Raw genomic sequence first — 20395 nt, forward strand, 5'->3', positions numbered from 1 at the left:
GTATTACATTATTATTCAGTTAAGATGGGACTCCTTATCTCGCATATTAATAAGAACATTTATTCGGTGTAGTGTAATGTAGGAATGCATTTCAGGTGTGACAGCAGAGTTGTCGTTTTGTGTTTCTTTGTGTTCTTTTGAAAGTCAGTGTAAGGTTGTTATATGCTCAGCTGACTTCTGCATAGGGGACATCCCACATTTATTTAATTCATTAAGGATCTATAGAAAAGCCATTCAGGAAAGGCTAAACGCTAGCTATTCAAGTACACTATGGCTAGACAAGGACACATCTGAAACCAACACGTCGATGTGACCGCGCATGTATTTGTGGGCTTATACAGGCCTATTCTGCTCTACATGTTTTGGTGTTTGATGTGTATTATGCTTTGTATTACATTGTTATCCAGTTAAGATGAGACTTTTATCTTGCATATTGATGAGAACATTCATCCATCTCCAAATCATTTATACTATACTATGTAAGAGAGCCACCCGAGAACCTGGATAGTTGCAGGCAAATTCTCCAGGCAAAAATCGTTTGGGGAAAACATGGATGGCAAAGTGTGCTGTTACCTGTAACTTAGGGTTGGTTATGTTGGTGTTTTTTTTCGTTTTGGTTTGTGGGGTGTTTAAAGGGGGTCAATTTTTTGTTTTATTATCTCTATTGCGGGGCTTCATGCAATGGTATGGTACATCGGGTTTCCTTTTTGTCTGTGCCTACTCAAAACAGTCAATTTCAAATAAAATGTTGTCATTGTCCATTCTAACAAACACCCAGTATCTATTATCCTACAAAGCAGCATGATTGGTCACTTTTAAGTAATGTCATTTAATGTTAGAGGCCTCCGGTGTAGTAAGAAGCGAACTTCAATTTTCAATTTCATCAAACGAAAAGGTATTGATATACATGTATTTCGTCTGGGGATTCCCAACCCCGGTAACGCGACCACCCCGGTAACACGACCACTCCAACCACGGTCCCATGAGTGGTCGTGTTACCGGGGTTCCACTGTATGTCTTTTACAAGAAGCACACTGCACCATAAGGGATGAACAAACTTGGCTAAATGAATGGGAAGGGGATATCTATTACAGTCATGGGGTAGCAAAGCAAGAGGAGTAATGGTACTAGTTAAATCAGGTCTAGATTATAAATTGGAGGATATGAAAAAGGACGAAGAAGGACGCATGATAATGATCAAGTGTAGCATTCAAGGATCACGGTATCAACTTCTTAATATTTATGCTCCAAACACTACTACTTCTAGACTAAAGTTCTATAAGAATTTGAAAAATTTATTAGGTAAATCGTGCAATGGCGATCAGTCGACGTTCATTTCGAATATTATATTAGGTGGTGATTTCAATACAATCATGAATCAAAAGTTAGATAGAAAGGGAGGTTCAGAAAAATTCTCATTAGAATATATGAAGTGGCTAACGAAATGGAAAATTCAAGAAAATCACCTATGTACATTTTGTAATATCTATGAGGAAAATATATATCACCTGTATTGGAAATGTGAAATAATCAAACATTTCTGGAATGATTTTATGACCTGGATTAATCTTTTTTTTGCACACTAAAATTAATGCTCCAACAGTATTTTATGGAACTGATAACCGCCTCTCGCACACTTTGATAATGTTGGCAAAACGATTTATACATCAGTGTAGAAACAAAAAGGTGGCACCAGACCTAAAGGCATATAAATATAAAATTAAATACATAAGGCAACTGGAACAAGAAATACATGTAGCTTATAAAAATAAAAGCATTGAATCATTTTCTGAAAAATGTGACCCAACATTCGATTTTCTTTAAAACTTGGACTGATAAATATGGACAGGACAGCCAGATTTGAGTAGGACAGACTGAAAGATGGTGTTATTGGTGGTAGTGGGTGCGTGAGTGTGTGTGTGGGTGTGTGGGGGGGGGGGGGGGTCGTCGCATTGTGCTCAGCTGCACTTGACCCCCAGTCATTTGGAGGGGTTGTCTTTAAAGGGAAGTCAATTACAAATAATACCTCACTCCTCTTCATACTTGCTAGAATAAATGAGCTACGTTGATTTTTGTAAATAGGGAAAACTATATGCAAATCTATATTCTCAATTTTTTATCCAAACTTGCTAACTGTCACGTTAAGTATCCTTAAAGACGTAATCTCGCTCAGGTAATCCCATTGACGTCTTCACGTTGAGACTGATCATGAACGACTATGTTAAATCTAATGGGGTTTTAAACAATCCAGCCAAGGACCCCAGTTGCATGTTCTGCAATCAATGTAACTGGAGTAGATGTATTGTTTATCTTAATCTTTGCGTAGAGCATCGTATACGCGTGTGTGAATGGATATAGTCATGTCTGTCATGCAGCGGTCAATGAAAACCTTGTATCCCCGCCCAGTTGATCATCGATCGCCACTAATTTAGTGTCGACTTTTGTGTCGAATTAGACTCATGTTACAAAGTTTGTATTGACCGCTGCAGGCTTTGGAAAAGAAAAGCAGCTCCGATATGATATTATAGAAAAAGAACCACTCAAAATATACGGCATTTCGCTAAAAAATTATAATTCAAGTTGACAATTTTCAATTGCGAAAGTACGTCCTGAATTGCCGTGAAGGTGCAGACAGACATTCAAATGCTATAGACACCAAGTTTCAGCAGATTCGTATGCACACACTGTAATAACTGTACTACGGCATTGTGTATAAATGCATTTCTATTGCCCTGAAGACCTATGAGTGACCCTAGTGTAAATATTAATTACCTCACTCAATTAGGTCACCTCATTAGCCCCATTCAACACAGGCCTTTGATCTCTAATGCCCTATTTTGGAAAGCGAGGCCTTTAATCTTTAATGCCCTATTTTGGGAAGCCCTGATAATTTTCACCGGTTTTTTTCCCTTTCTGGGAAAAGTCGGACAATGTCGGACTTTTGTCGGATAAATCAGGACAAAGTTAGAGAAACTGTTAAAAAGTCGGAAAAGCCTCTACTAGTGAAAGTATTTTGATGTTCCACACGTGCACAAGGTTATGCCGATAGTACCACTTCGTAACTGATGATACCAGTAGAGGTAATTCCTTCGTCGCCGGGAGTACTGACGACTTTTGGCTTGTCTATCTGTATCAATGGAAATTTGTTATGCCGCTCATCAGATAGAAGCAACTCTTTCAATCATTACATCACCAAATTATTCATTAATTACATGGCCTAGCTACGCACATGACCAGTTGACTTCATTCGCAGCAGGCAGCCCCCAGCTTCCTCAAGTTAAGCTTGGCCAGGTCTTTGACCGTGTGGTGTCCGTAATCTGTCTCCATCTCTAAGCAGTGATAGGGCGCAAGACATTCGTCGGCTGTTACATTTGGTCAAGTCTGGTTCACATAGGCTCACCCATTGTTTATCGCTAATATTTCAAGTACTTTCAGAAACGTTGAAATCTTGTGGTCAAGATGCATGGGTATGGTATGACTGAGTGATAAAAATATTCCTCGTAGAAACATGAGCGCTGCCGATGTACTGTCATGTAGTAGAGTTGGCGACTAGGGCATTAATAAGGATCAAAGACCTATGAGTGACCCTAAGTGTAAATACTAATTAGCTCACTCAATTAAGTCACCTCATTAACCCTATCCAACCCAGGGCTATGACCTCAAATGCCCTATTTTGGGAAGCCCCCATATTTTTCACAGGTTTTTTCCTTTCTGGGAAAAGTTGGACAATGTCGGACTTTTTTCGGATAAATCAGGACAAAGTTAGAGAAACTGTTAAGAAGTCGGAAAAGCCTCTTCTAGCGAATGTATTTTGATGTTCCACACGTGCACAAGGTTATGCTGATAGTACCACGTCGCAACTGATGATACCAGTAGAGGTAATTCCTTCGTCGCCGAGTAAACTGACGACTTTTGGCTTTTCTATCTGTATCACTGGAAATTTGTTACGCTGCTCATCAGATAGAAGCAACTCTTTTCCCTCATTACATGGACAAATTATTCATTAATTACATGGTCTCCACGTTTAGCTTGTAGTGAAATCCTGTTTTAACCTCTGCCTTTAAGTTCGTTCTTATTTGTAAATCATAAATGGACTTTGCGCGGACATGGGGTATTAAGTGATATTGGCCTTCCAAGACGGTTTGAGACCTCCTTTCGTGATTGCTTGTAAGTCCATATACCTACCTCACGTCTGGATGCCGTCCATTCAGACTATAACTGATGATAGCTGAAAGAGGAACGAGAATGTTCATATACCCACCTCACGTCTGGATGAGGTCCATTAAGACTATAACTGATGATAGCTGAAAGAGGAACGAGAATGTTCATAGAACCACCTCACGTCTGGATGAGGTCCATTAAGACTATAACTGATGACAGCTGAAAGAGGAACGAGAATGTTCATAGAACCACCTCACGTCTGGATGAGGTCCGTTAAGACTATAACTGATGATAGCTGAAATAGGAACGAGAATATCCTTAGACGAGAATTCTTCCAACGATATCCTTCTCTGTTTAATGGGCGGAAGTACGAGGGGAGGTGGCTCCGGTCTAGACCAATACTTCGTACTAGTCTATACCAGCACCTCGCACTTCGTCCCCAAAAGGGACGAAGTGCGAGGTGCCTTTGCGAAAATGATTTGTTGCCGAAACAATGGCCTGATTGGTTGGCTAGCCTTGTGACATCAAACAATTTTTACACCGAGGGGTTTTTGCTGTTTTTCTTCATGGCTTAAACTTAAATGCGTTTGGGCTGGAATTCCTGGCTTTTTTCGAGCTCACACACAGGCTCGATGTACAGCGTAGAGGATCGAGGCTATATAATGGGCTAGCTGCGGTCAGGAATGAAACGGTTGGGTTCATCTTTGGGCTCGTGGGGAGGAGGCTGAGGTCAGGAATGAATCTGTTGGGTTCATCTTTGGGCTCGAGGGGAGGTGGCTGCGGTCAGGAATGAATCGGTTGGGTTCATCTTTGGGCTCGAGAGGAGGAGTCTGCGGTCAGGAATGAATCGGTTGTGTTCATCTTTGGGCTCGAGGGGAGGCGGCTGAGGTCAGGAATGAATCGGTTGGGTTCATCTTTGGGCTCGAGGGGAGGTGGCTGAGGTCAGGAATGAATCGGTTGTGTTCATCTTTGGGCTCGAGGGGAGGCGGCTGAGGTCAGGAATGAATCGGTTGTGTTCATCTTTGGGCTCGAGGGGAGGCGGCTGAGGTCAGGAATGAATCTGTTGGGTTCATCTTTGAAGAGAAAATATCGAGTATGAGTGGGGAAATGCAATAGGAAGCACTAAGTATGTATATAGTGGTACTCACGCTCCATATTTTGACGCCGGACTGACGCTGTCACCAAGGTAATGGTGATTGACAGCCACAAACGGGAATGCAGCAGACGTTGCATGCTTGTCATTTCCGCAGAAGAAACCCGATTATCATCGACGTGTGATACAGATTTGATCTGAGTGATCCTCAATTATGCATTGAGGAATGTTGATCAGTTAGCCAAATTAAAAGTGATGATGCTTGCAGCACAAAAATAGTGTCCATTGTATAATGCGCTGTTCGGTGAGCCAACGATGCAAACTTTCAAAGGCCTATAAGTTTGTCATGTAGATTGTTGAATATATACCAGACTATCGATTGCTGCATATTTCGTCATGAGGATCAATAAGTGTGTAAATGAAACATCATGATGGCACATTTGTGGGGTTGACTTGTGATCACCATTACCAGCATTAGGCAAAGCTAGCTGGGCAGCGGGGGGGGGGGGGGTCAGATGCCGCAGGAGTCACCAAAATAATGTCTTACATATATATATCTGTGATCGATGATTCAGGCCGAATGTTTCAAAAAGTGTTAATTAGCCGACCCACCCCAAGAGAGCCTCCCCGACCGAAAGACAAGCTACGTACATGACCAGTCGACTTCATGCGCAGCAGGTAGCCCCCAGCTTCCTCCAGTTAACCTTGGCCAAGGTTTCGACCGTGTGGTGTCCGTAATCTGTCTTCATCTCCAAGCAGTGATTGAGTGCAAGACATTCGTCGGCTGTTACATTTGGTCTGGTCTACATTTTATCTCACATAGGCTCACCCATTGTTTATCGCTAATATTTCAAGTACTTTCAGCAAAGTCGAAATCTCGTGGTCAAGATGCATGGGTATGGTATGACTGAGTGATAAAAATATTCCTCGTAGAAACATGAGCTCTGCCGATGTACTGTCACGTAGTAGAGTTGGCGACTAGGGCATTAATAAGGATCAAAGACCTATGAGTGACCCTAAGTGTAAATACTAATTAGCTCACTCAATTAGGTCACCTCATTAACCCCATCCAACACAGGCCTTTGATCCATAATGCCCTATTTTGGAAAGCGAGGCCTTTGATCTTTAATGCCCTATTTTGGGAAGCCCTGATATTTTTCACCGGTTTTTTTCCTTTCTGGGAAAAGTCGGACAATGTCGGACTTTTGTCGGATAAATCAGGAAAAAGTTAGAGAAACTGTTAAGAAGTCGGAAAAGCCTCTACTAGTGAAAGTATTTTGATATTCCACACGTGCACAAGGTTATGCTGATAGTACCACATCGCAACTGATGATACCAGTAGAGGTAATTCCTTCGCCGCCGAGTATACTGACGACTTTTGGCTTGTCTTTCTGTATCACTGGAAATGTCTTATGCTGCTCATTAGATAGAAGCAACTCTTTTCCCTCATTACATGGCCAAATTATTCACACTTTGGGTCATAAATTACATGGCCTCCACTTTTAGCTTGTAGTGAAATCCTGTTTTAACCTCCGCCTTTAAGTTAGTTTTTTTCTGTAAAACATAAATCGACTTTGAGAAAAGCTCACATTTCTTTGCTTTCTGCGAGAAAATAGCATGTTTGCAAGGAACAATCCGCGATTGACAATACGCAATGCAACTTATTGTTGTGCGTCGTGTTGCTGTTTCAATCGGGCCAGATACGTCATATAAGCTTCGGTCCGTGTTTGTCCGGATGTACTTCCCTCTATCAACGACGACTGAAAAAACAAAACGTAAAGAATTTAGCCAGCTACCTATTGGGGTTCTGTTGAAGAGTTTGTGATTTCAGCCTCGCCGTATCGAGTATTTTAATGCAATACTCGATTCGAAGAAGAAGTATATTGTGGTTTTGAATAAGAAACAAACACGCTACACTAGCCGAGATATCAGACCACTGATCGAGCAATAGCGATGGTCAGTGGCATTAGGTTACCTGCTTGAGTGAGCTAATTAGTATTCACACTTTGGGTCACTCTTAGTGTTTGGCTCACACCTCATTAACCCCATTCAATCTTTATTGACCTATTTTGGGAAGTCCTGATATTATCGCAAATTTAAAAAAAATCCGAACTTTCAAGGAAAAGTCGGACATTGTCGGACTTTTGTCAGATAAATCAGGAAACAATTAGAGAAACCGTCAAGACCCCTACTGGTGATATAAGTTTTAACATCTCGTACACCTACTGGCGCTATGGAACTTCTTGACATTGCTTGGAGAAAGTGCATGGTGATTAACACGGAGGCTACTCATGGGTCCGATAAACACATCAGTTTCCCTGCTTTGATGATGGTGCCAATCCGCCTTCCACCCGAGCTGATACCGCTCATGCTCGTTGTAAATACTGTCCTGGTTACTTCCCATGACATGTTGCCTTTGGACAACTTGACCATTCACATACATCGCTGCTGTACGCTTTCGACGGTCCCAAGTCACAACGACAGATGTCCACCGTAGCAGGTTTAATAAGGTATCTTTATTTTTGCATTGCAGGCGAATGAGATGTTCATAATGAATCTGAACGAGGCTAAATACAAATACTTTTCGTGAAAAATAAAAGGAAAACTGGTATGGTTTTCTCCAGTCACCTAGTAGCATCGCCCTTCTATTATGTTCGAGTATGTACATGTATATATAAAGAGCTATAGTGAAACTAAAGCCTCTCATTTCGAATCTTGGAATTGTGATCCTTGCCGTGTTGTCCCTAATTGCCAAGAAAGACCAGAATATGAGTGAGTGAACGTAATCTGCGTTACCAGTGATTCTGAATAATGAACCAATAATAAAAAAGAAAATGAAAATGAAATCAAGTGACTTCACGCTAGTTAAGAGCTTCCTGAGGAAACCATTGGTTAATGTTGGCCGGCCCAGCTAACATTAATCCCTGATTTCCTCAGGATGCTACAAGAGATGTCTTCAGGGATCTGTGTTGTTGTCCTCAAAATTAACTGGGATAAAAGCCCTTGATTTCCGTAATTACATCGTTCCATGGTTGCCAACAGGGGGCGCCACCTTGTTTACCTCGTCCACGATCCGTAGAGTAGATCACAAAGAGATTCATACCGTTCGATTAGCTCCAAAACGAATATTAATTGACTCGTTTATTTCAAAAGTTCTATGTGATCTGTGTTGGGGTTTTTCTTGTAGGTACGATCGCTATGCTCTGCTATGATTCGAATATCATCAAGAGCCTGTGCCACATCCCGGGCCTCGCTGTTTAATAGAATTCTGTGTCGGCAGAGAGACTATAATCCTAGACATTAGATCTGCTTGGAGAATGGTCTATGAAGCCATTCTCGATGCAGACTACTCGAAGCGGCAAACTAATTCCTTAGGATCTGGTATGATTCGTCTCTACATCGGTTGAGCGGACAATTGGTAAGTGATATTAGTCATCCAAGTCGGTTTGAGACCTACTTTCGTAATTTCTTGTACATGTATATCTTAAAGCCTATATACCTCACGTCTGGATGAGGTTCGTTGAGGCTATAACTGACGATTGCTGAAAGAGGAACGAGAATCTTCCAATTATATCTGTGAAGGTCTCACTAGCAAGTGGATACGTGGCCGCCTTTAGTCCTACCCCAAAATACAGTTCTTCAGGCGCATCCCGTCTCCATGTTAATGTATGGGCCTGTCCTATTCAAAATACTACTTACTTAAACGTCATGATCATAATTTCCATCTACAGAGGATGCTTTGGTGATTTTATGAGGCCATCTTCTGTGAGTTTAGGACCACGCCGCCACTGCAGTTGGGCCTCATATCCGAACATACGTCCAAGCCGCGGGGCGAGATTTGTCCAAGTTCATTGAGGGCGAATTTTCTTCGTTCGTGTTCTGGGCCATATAGCAAAACAAGCTTAGATGGGTTACACTTTTGGCAATGAACCTCCAAAGTACATATATCCGGTTATCTTATGGAGGTCAGCTCTTGTGCCTCAAAAATCTCCTTTACATAGCATATAAGCCCGCTCCTTGGTCCCAATTCGGGCAATTCTGATGTGAGTTTTGAGCATTTTCAGGGTCTGGGTATGTCTGACGTCTCGCCCAGCGGGGTCCACCGCTGGCTAGTGAGACACAAGCTCAACTTTGGTGGGCGGAAGCTCGAGGGGGCGGTGGCGGCGGTCAGGAATGAATCGGTTGGGTTCTTCTTTAAAGAGAAAATATCGAGGAAGAGTGGGGATATGGGAAAGAAAGCACTGAGTGTGTTTATGGTTGTACTCACGCTCCATAATTTGATGTAAGATTGCCTCTGTTACGAGGGAAATGATGATTGACAGCCACAAATTGAAATGCAGCAGGCGTTTCATGCTGGGCGTTTCCGCATAAGAAACCCGATTATCATCGACGTCTCAGTGATTTGATCCTCAATTATGCATTGAGGAACGTTAATCAGCGCTGTTCGGTGAGCCAACGATGCAAACTTTCAAAGGCCTATAAGTATGTCTTATAGATTGTTGTATATATACCAGACTATCGATTGCTGCATATTTCGTCATGAAGATCAATAAGTGTTAAAATGAAACATCATGATGGCACAATTGTGAGGTTGACTTATGATCACCATTACCAGCATTAGGCAAAGCTAGCTGGGCAGCGGGGGGGGGGGGGGGGGTCAGATGCCGCAGAGGTCACCAAAATAATGTCTTATATGTATTTATTTATGATCGGTGATTCAGGCCGAACGTTTTCAAAAAGTGTCAATAAGCCATCCCTTCCCCAAGAGAGCCTCCCCGGCCGAAAGACTAGCTACGCACATGACCAGTTGACTTCATTCGCAGCAGGCAGCCCCCAGCTTCCTCAAGTTAAGCTTGGCCAGGTCTTTGACCGTGTGGTGTCCGTAATCTGTCTCCATCTCTAAGCAGTGATAGGGCGCAAGACATTCGTCGGCTGTTACATTTGGTCAGGTCTGGTTCACATAGGCTCACCCATTGTTTATCGCTAATATTTCAAGTACTTTCAGAAACGTTGAAATCTTGTGGTCAAGATGCATGGGTATGGTATGACTGAGTGATAAAAATATTCCTCGTAGAAACATGAGCGCTGCCGATGTACTGTCACGTAGTAGAGCTGGCGACTAGGGCATTAATAAGGATCAAAGACCTATGAGTGACCCTAAGTGTAAATACTAATTAGCTCACTCAATTAAGTCACCTCATTAACCCTATCCAACCCAGGGCTATGACCTCAAATGCCCTATTTTGGGAAGCCCCCATATTTTTCACAGGTTTTTTCCTTTCTGGGAAAAGTCGGACAATGTCGGACTTTTTTCGGATAAATCAGGACAAAGTTAGAGAAACTGTTAAGAAGTCGGAAAAGCCTCTTCTAGCGAATGTATTTTGATGTTCCACACGTGCACAAGGTTATGCTGATAGTACCACGTCGCAACTGATGATACCAGTAGAGGTAATTCCTTCGTCGCCGAGTAAACTGACGACTTTTGGCTTTTCTATCTGTATCACTGGAAATTTGTTACGCTGCTCATCAGATAGAAGCAACTCTTTTCCCTCATTACATGGACAAATTATTCATTAATTACATGGTCTCCACTTTTAGCTTGTAGTGAAATCCTGTTTTAACCTCTGCCTTTAAGTTCGTTCTTATTTGTAAAACATAAATCGACTTTGAGAAAAGCTCACAATTCTTCGTTCTGTGCGAGAAAATAGCATGTTTGCAAGGAAAAATCAGCGATTTACAATACGCAATGCAGCTTATTGGTGTGCGTCGTGTTGCTGTTTTAATCGGGCCAGATACGTCATATAAGCTTCGGTCCGTGTTTGTCCGGATGTACTTCCCTCTATCAACGACGACTGAAAAAACAAAACGTAAAGAATTTAGCCAACTACGTATTGGGGTTCCATGTTGAAGAGTTTGTGATTTCAGCCTCGCCGAATCGAGTATTTTAATACAATACTCGATTCGAGAAAGAAGTATATTGTGGTTTTGAATGCGAAACAAACACGATACACTTGCCGAGATATCAGACCACTGACCGAGCAATAGCGATGGTCAGTGGCATTATGTTACCTACTTGAGTGAGCTAATTAGTATTCACAGTATGGGTCACTCTGAGTGTTTGGCTCACACCTCATTAACCCCATTCAATCTTTATTGACCTATTTTGGGAAGTCCTGATATTATCGCAAGTTTAAAAAATATCCAAACTTTCAGGGAAAAGTCGGACATTGTCGGACTATTGTTAGATAAATCAGGAAAAAGTTAGAGAAACCGTCAAAACCCCTACTGGTGATATAAGTTTTAACATCTCGTACACCTACTGGCGCTATGGAACTTCTTGACATTGCTTGGAGAAATTGCATGGTGATAAACACGGAGGCTACTCATCGATCCGATAAACACACCCATTTCACCGAGCTCATCCTCCCTCAACCCGAGCTGATACCGCTCATGCTCGTTGTAAATACTGTCCAGGTTACTTCCCATGACATGTTGCCTTTGGACAACTTGACCATTCACATACATCGCTGCTGTACGCTCTCGACGGTCCCAGGTCACAACGACAGATGTCCACCGTAGCAAGTTTAATAAGGTATCTTTAATTTTGCAAACCAGGTGAATGATATTATTTTCAAAAGCCTTACGGAGGCTAAACACAAATTCGTTTCTTGAAAAATGAAGCCAAAACTGGTATGGTTTTCTCCAGTCACTTAGTAGCACCGCCAATCTGTTATGTTCAAGTTTGAAAATATAAAGAGCTATAGTGAAACTAAAGCCTCGCATTTCGAATCTTGGAATTGTGATCCTTGCCGTGTTGTCCCTAATTGCCAAGACAGACCGGAATATGACTGAGTGAACGTAAGCTGCGTTACCAGTGATTCTGAATAATGAATAAATAATAAAAAAAGAAAATGAAAAAAAAAAGAAGTTACTTCACGCTACTTAAGAGCATCGTGAGGAAATCGTTGGTTAACGTTCTCCGGCCCTGCTATTACCACGGTGGATGATCGTAACGGTTTAGCGACCAAATGGACGGTGTCACATACCACCCTTGCTTTCACCCCTATTGCTTAATAATGGTAGCGACCATCGGCATATAGGTCTTGGTCGCGTTGGCCTCGCCCGTTTTGGTCCCTGGTCTTTTGGCCGCATAGTAATTGGACATGCAAGAGCAGAGCAAGAACAGCCGTAAGTTTTCGTTTTAGTTCGTATTTTGCCTTTGGTTCGTATTTTGTGATATGTTTACGTTTACTAATGTTTGTATATGCTTTTTTAGGTTTCATAATAAAACGCAGTAGAGGAAAAAAGCCTTCGTTGAGTCGCCGCAGCCCTTGGTCGTGACATCTGGCGACCCCGGCAGGACCATCACCGGCAGGACCGTTACCGTCAGTCCGACACCGTCCGTATAGAGCATCGTCCGACAGTCGACACCGTCCACATCTGGCAGGACTCCAGTTCCACTGTTTCGCGACGACAGGACTACGTAGTGTACAGGACGTCGACAATACACGTCACACCATTCAGCGTCCAAGAACTTGCAGGACTTCGTCCCAGTTCGTGAACGGCAAGCCACGCAGGAGAAGAAATTCCCGTGCAGCTCTGTGAAATTTCCGGTATTTACAACGTATACGAGTCGTATTCAGCCTGGCAGTACAAGGTGGTAAGATTACTGTTTTGTGACTTTCCTTGTGACAAGAAACAACTCTCAGATGAGCTCTGGTTTCCACCCGCCGACAGTTTCGTGGAAGAAGACAAAGAGACATTCATAACAATCATTGTTGTTCGCCATTGAATGCATTTGTAGAGGTGTTATACTGTAGGCCCTGATGTTTGATTCGTATTGTTGAAGTATTGAGTTCTTTCACCCTGTTTTTTTTTAGAAACGGTTGTTCCTTCGCCTTATTATCAGTCAGTTTTACTCGTAAATTGCCATCATGACTTCTTCAGCGACGTAGTTCGGTTGTCGCTCGCGTTGCTTGAGTCGCGATTATTTGGAACCCTGGTTGACCTGGTCGATTGGTTGCGTGCAAGTTTCTCGAATTTTATTGATTCGCTATGTCAGCCAAGCTTTTAAAGGAGTATTTAGCAGTAGGCACTTCATTAGGTCTGTCTGGTGAGCCATTGCGCGAGTTCGTCGACAAGCACATGCAAGAATATGCTGAAAACGCCGAGGAAGAAGCCGAACGCGCTGAAAGGGCAAAAGCAAAAGCCAATGCCGCCGCCGAGGCCCGTGAAGAACGTCGCTTGACTCGTGAGCATGAAAGAGAGATGCAGCTGAGCAGATTAGAAATTGAACGCGCTAAAGCCGCCACCGCAGCAAGTGGCGCAGCCCGTGCCGACCCAGCTTTCAAGATGCGGCCTCCAGAAATTCCAAAGTTTGATGAAAAACGCGATGACATGGATGCGTATATCGCACGGTATGAACGCGTCGCGACGCAACAGAGATGGGATAAGGACGAGTGGGTTTTCCGCCTGAGTACTGTATTAACTGGTAAAGCATTGAACGCATATAGTCAAATGAAAACTGTTGATGCATCTGATTATGATAAGGTGAAAACGGAACTGTTGAAAAGATACCAACATACTGAAGAAGGGTATAGGCATAGGTTTAGGGAGGCGAGACCTGAGAAAGGCGAGAACTCCACCCAATTTTTGGCAAGGCTAGATAGGTACCTAGATAGGTGGGTTGGTCTATCGAATTCTGACCAGTCTTATGAAGGTTTGACCGATCTTTTGCTTAGGGAGCAGTTTGTCAATGCATGTCACAGATCACTCGCTCTATTCCTTAGAGAGAGGAGTCCGAAGGATGTGAATGAGATGGCAAGATTGGCAGAGCAATACATGGAAGCTCATGGTGCAAATAGCTTGAATGGCGTAGGTTTCAATAAGCTTAGTTTAGGACAGGATCAGAAGTTTAAGAATGGTAGCTCAGTAAAGAAAGCTGATACCGATTCCGCTACAAAGGGTAGCTTGGTAGGCATAAAACCCGATCCTGGGCATCATGGATGTTGGGGGTGCAATAGCACTGCCCACAAGTACGCTGATTGTAAGTTGAATCCGAGGAATAAGTCCTCGAAGTCTAGCTCGAGTCAACCTAGGTCTGATCAGAGTGGAAATCCTGGTCGGAAAATTTTAGGTTTCGCTGCCAAGCGGAAGAGTTCTGACTATTCGAGTAGGCCTAGTGAGTGTCAGTCTGGCACCGATAGTGTTAATGGCGTGAGTGATGGCAATGTCCAGTGTACATCGTGTCAATGCAAGGGGCAAGTCCAATCCGTTGGAATGTGTAGGACAACTGTGGGAACTGACTTTCCGCCTGTGGAATGTTTTGCCGACGGTATTGTGAAACTAGCATGCGGCAATGAGTTAAAGTTAGTGACTGGAGCGTGTGATAAGCATGCGGTCAGTGATCTCTGTCACGGCATGCCTGTTTTGAATGGGAAACTCGGTGACGTAACTGTCAAAACATTGCGTGACACAGGGTGTACTGGTGTGGTTGTAAAAAGAAGTCTTGTCAGTCCAGAGTCGTTGACAGGAAAGTTTCATTTGTGTTTCTTGGCTGATGGTACAGTTAGGAAGTGTGCGTTGGCGAATATTACTGTGAATACACCTTATTATTCTGGAGTTGTAGGTGATGCCATGTGTATGGACAGTCCTATTTGTGAGCTGATTATTGGCAACATTCCAGGAGCGCGGGATCCTAATAATCCAGACCTGGGTGTTGATGAATGTACAGGCCTAGATTAGGAAGAGCCGAATGGGGCAGTTACAGGTGAAATAGGCCCAGTAAATGATAGGCCTAGTGATAGAACTGTGGACGTTTGGCGTACGGTTGATGATAGGCCTCCTGTTGAGGATAGGCCCACCGTTAGTGCCAGCGATGGGAGATTGTCTAGTTGTCCATCAGATGTCGACACTGATGCATGCGCAGTGTTGACCAGAGCACAGGTTCGCAATAGGGACAAACCACTTTCTCCCTTGAAGGTCAGTGATGCAGACAAGAATCTTGCTGGTGTTAGTTGTGACGAAATCAGGGATGAGCAGCGGCGTGATGCCACCTTGAGTCGATTGTTTGAAAAGGCCCAGATAGGAAAGAAAGGAAGTTGTAGAGGTCGCTATCAGGAACGGTTTGAGGTTAGGAAAGGGTTACTCTATAGGATTTTCTTCCCTAAGGATAGTGATTCCGTCAAGCAGTTAGTCATACCTAGCAAGTTCAGGATGAAAGTCATGCAAGTTGCGCACGAGTCCATAGTCTCAGCCCACTTAGCTATTCGCCGCACGATAGACCGTATAGGAAGTTGTTTCTATTGGCCAGGTTTATCAGGTGATGTCACTCGGTTTTGTCAGTCATGTGATGTCTGTCAGAAGACGATTCCCAAGGGTAGAGTTCAGAAGGTTCCGTTGGAGTCGATGCCGATCATCTCTGAGCCGTTTGATAGGATTGGTGTAGACTTAGTAGGCCCTATACATCCTCCTACGGAATCTGGAAATAGGTATCTGTTGACCATGATGGACTATGCAACCAGATATCCGGAGGCGGTGGCACTTCCCAGTGTTGAAACAGAAAGTGTCGCCGAAGGCCTGTTTAGTATGTTTAGTAGGCTAGGTTTCCCATCTGAAATATTGACAGATCAAGGGACGCAGTTCATGTCGGACGTCATGAAGGAAGTTAATAGGTTACTATCCATAAAGTCTATTTCGACCACCCCATACCACCCTATGACCAACGGTTTGTTGGAGCACTTCCATTTTACATTGAAGCAGATGCTCAAGAAGCTGTGTGCAGATAAGCCTAGGCAGTGGGATCGATATTTGGATGCGGTATTGTTTGCGTACAGAGAAGTCCCTCAGGAAAGCTTAGGATTTTCTCCATTCGAACTTCTCTATGGTAGAACTGTCAGAGGACCCATGCAGATTTTAAAAACCTTGTGGACAGAAGAAGTGTCCAATCCCGATTTGAGAAACACGTATGAGTATGTGCTAGATTTACGTAATCGTATGGAAGAGACATGTAAGCTGGCCCATGATTCCTTACGTCAGTCTCAGACACGCGCCAAACATTACTATGACAAGAAGGCAAGGCCTCGCACAATGAAAGTTGGCGATTTAGCATTAGTGTTGTTACCCACTGATAAGAACAAGCTTCGTATGCAGTGGAAAGGTCCGTTTGAGGTCATTGAAAAGATAGGCTCAAATGATTACAGGGTTGATCTCGGATCCAGGAGGAAGGTGTATCATATCAATTTGCTGAAAAGGTATGTTCGCCGAGACCGTGTTGCTGGTTCTGTGTTGCTTGATTGTGACAGTCACGTGACTACTGGAGTCACGGTGATTGACTTTGAGCCTGACACTGACGAAGGCGATTTTGAGTCTTTCATTAGGCCTAGTGCAGCGCAGGGTAAGGAGACTTATCGGGATGTTCACATTTGTCCTGACTTGACCCCTGAACAAAGACGGCAGGTACTTGACTTACTGGAGGAATTTCAAGATATATTTACTGATGTCCCTGGAGCCACTGATTTGGTGATGCATGAGATTCACTTGGTAGATGAGGATCCGGTTCACGTCAAGCCTTATCCAATCCCATATGCGATGAGAGATCAGGTGAAGAAGGAAGTCATTGAGATGTTGCGTCTTGGTGTGATTGAACCTTCCAACTCAGCCTATAATGCACCGATCGTTTTGATAAAGAAGAAGGATTCTTCGATCAGATTCTGTCTTGATTTTTGCTGCTTGAATTTGAAGACCAAATTTGACTGCGAACCCATGGCCAATACGGATGACATCTATGCCAAGCTTGGAGGTGACAGGTACTTTAGTATGTTTGACTTTTCTAAGGGCTACTGGCAGACTATCATTCCCGAGCGATTTAGAGATTTCACACAATTCTCGACCCCCGAGCAAGGCTGTTTCCGCTTTTGTCGCACCCCCTTTGGATTGAAGAACAGCGGGCTACATTCAACCGCCTGATGCGCAAACTGCTTGCTGGTATTGACAACGTTGAAAATTTCGTCGATGACGTAATCGGTCACACGGTACCTTCGAATCAGCATATAGTCATAATTTCATCCCGCAGGTTTCGGAGCACTCCTCACCGCTTTCAGATATGACGCGCAAAGGTAGTTCTAATGACCTTGTTTGGCATGACACGGAACGGCGAAGCTTTGAAAATTTGAGAAATGCGCTTTCGGAACGACCAGTGTTGAGGTTGCCGGATTTCGAAAAGCCATTCGTGATTCAGGTAGATGCGAGCGGCTTAGCCGTGGCAGGCGCTATGTTGCAGGAGCATGATGGCAGGTTACACCCGTTAGCGTATTGCAGTCGAAAGTTGTTGCCTAGAGAGAGGAATTACTCATGTATAGAAAGGGAAAGTTTAGCGTTAGTTTTTGCAGTGAAACGATTTGAGAAGTACCTAGTTGGTCGTGAGTTTTTGTTGTATACTGATCATCAACCACTGGCATGCATTGATAAGAGACAGATCGACAATGCCAGGGTTATGCGTTGGGCGATGTACTTGCAAAGTTTCAACTTTAAGATTCGTGTCATTAAAGGTAGTGAAAATAGGATCGCGGATTATCTCAGTCGATCGTTTAACGTGTGAGTGTTGGATCGTTATCGCTTACGGACATTGTTGTACATATATGGACTATTCAGATACATCGTTTAGACGAGTACTTGTCTAGCAAAGACCATACAGTTGTGATATTGCGCAGGTTTACAGATGCAAGTTTTCCATGGTTAATTAGTTAAATTTTGTACTTCAGTCGTACATGTATGCGTTATAGTCCGTCGTTGAGTAAGTGAGTCACTGAGTGACTGCGTTAGTTCTCGTAATTGGAGATTCTAGTTTGCTTAAGTTAGTTTAGGTCTATCTTTAAATTTTGTGAATCTTGTATGTCCAAACTTAGGAGGGGGATGCGTCACATACCACCCTTGCTTTCACCCCTATTGCTTAATAATGGTAGCGACCATCGGCATATAGGCCTTGGTCGCGTTGGCCTCGCCCGTTTTGGTCCCTGGTCTTTTGGCCGCATAGTAATTGGACATGCAAGAGCAGAGCAAGAACAGCCGTAAGTTTTCGTTTTAGTTCGTATTTTGCCTTTGGTTCGTATTTTGTGATATGTTTACGTTTACTAATGTTTGTATATGCTTTTTTAGGTTTCATAATAAAACGCAGTAGAGGAAAAAAGCCTTCGTTGAGTCGCCGCAGCCCTTGGTTGTGACAGACGGTTCAAGGAACAGACGCTTATGCACTCGAGCAGATGACGTGAGTTGAAAATCAGTATAGTAAAATATGGAAGATTTGGATACATTTTTGCGATGTAGCGGCGTGGGCTTTTGCTAGATACTATCCTTAAGATCATAACGCGATGGTTTTTGTCGTTTATAGGGCTATTTAATTACAATTTGAAAAAAGTTTAGTAGGGTACCATGCCATCGCTGTCTAGTTAACGGTAGGCCGTCGCGTTCCCTTCAAAGCTATTGAATCAACATCTGGGGATGTGTTTCATTCGAAATTCGGCTCTTTTCTTATTTTTTTCTCGTTATTTTGACCGATATCTGCAATGCCCATACACATTTAGCGAACCCGCGAGTGGTTCATTAACTTCACCTTGTACAGTTTAACAAAGGCAACCTGTTCTTCGAAATTCAGTTTCTGACGTATACTACTGCACTGCATGACACGGTACCGGCATGGTGATCCCAGTTCTTCTCGTCTCCATGAACATTCTATCAATAATCATCAATGTTCATATAAAACAGAACAAAAAGGTATAAGCAAACAACAATTTGACTGATAGAATTTTATTTTTTACTTTCAACAAACAAGTTGTTCTCCGAGCAACGGTTCGTAATAAGCTCGTAAGGTGCGAAGCACTGGTGTGCGACGTGTGTGTAAAATGGACGCTCAATCAGCACAAGACACGTCAAAGATAGCACTGGTGAGAACCTTTACAAGTGTGCGATGTGCGACAAGACCTACAAGCATAAAGTGCACTCTCCGGGATGGTGTATGAGATACTGCTCGACGAGACCGTGCATTTTCGTCGACGTTTTCTCACAAAAATTCTGAAGAAACATTGCTCCTGAAATTTTAAACAAGTTTAGTAGGGTACCATGTCATCGCTGTCTAGTTAACGGTAGGCCGTCAGGTTCCCTTCAAAGCTTTAGAATCAACCACTGGGCATGTGTTTCGTGGTGTTTCATTCGAAATTCTGCTCTTTTCTTAATTTTTTTCCGTGATTTTGACCGATTTCTGCAATGACCGTTCATGTTTAGCGAACCCTCGAGTGGTTCAGCGACTTCACCTTGTGTGGTTTAACAAATTTCGTTAAAATTCAGTTTCAGACGTATACTGCAGCATTCCATGACACGGTACCGGCATGGTAATCCCAGTTCTTCTCGTCTCCATGGACATCCTATCCATAAACGAGGGTTCATATAAAACAGAGTACGGTGTGCCACAAGACCTACAAGCATAAAGTGCACTCTCCGTGATGGTGTATGAGAAACTGCTCGACAAGACCGTGCATTTTCGTCGACGTTTTCTCACAAAAGTTGCTCCTGAAATAGAGTAAAATATTCGGCTAATTGAAGACAATTCCCACGCCTCGAAGGCAAAAACGATCGACTATTGGTGGTAAAGTTACCTTTTAGATTGAGAATTATGACTGTCTGGGCCATATTACGAGTGAAATGCGATAAATAATTTTTAATCGTTGAACCATACAACCCGTACACTTTCAGTGCGTTACATTGCTAAACCGGTGTACAGTAATATCGCTAAACATCGTACACTTTCATGAAGTCAACATGTTTTGCAATGTATCTCAGCAAAAGGGCATGCATATTACTTGTTACTTCGTCAGTCTTTATTGTTAGCTTTTTAGTACATGATAGCCATGCAAAAATGGCGTCAATTTCAGAGGCTTCGCCATAAAATGATATCAAATTTCTAACTTTCAACGTGAATGTTAGCTCTGTTTCTCTAAGTCAGAACCCCATGGGCATACTGATGTAAACTACAACAACTGATGATGCATGCATTATAAGCAGAACCGGATTAAACCACAGGACCTTACCGAAAATTGTAAAAATGTGTGCTACCTTGAAAATTCGAGCAAAACGGAAGTTCGCTGAACC

The 20395-nt window shown here is 43.0% G+C and overlaps 1 long non-coding RNA gene across 1 annotated transcript in view; it reads left to right on the plus strand.

The window, feature by feature from the left end:
* LOC135496360 (uncharacterized) overlaps positions 1-20169 on the plus strand; it is a 31426-nt gene extending 11257 nt beyond the window's left edge. Inside the window, exons 2-4 of the long non-coding RNA XR_010448660.1 lie at positions 18410-18518; positions 19083-19194; positions 19595-20169. This is a non-coding gene — a long non-coding RNA (uncharacterized LOC135496360). The remainder of the gene's footprint in view (positions 1-18409; positions 18519-19082; positions 19195-19594) is intronic.
* Positions 20170-20395: the final 226 nt, after the last annotated feature.

The sequence above is a fragment of the Lineus longissimus genome, chromosome 11 (genome assembly GCF_910592395.1).
Source record: "Lineus longissimus chromosome 11, tnLinLong1.2, whole genome shotgun sequence".
Classification (NCBI taxonomy): domain Eukaryota; kingdom Metazoa; phylum Nemertea; class Pilidiophora; order Heteronemertea; family Lineidae; genus Lineus; species Lineus longissimus.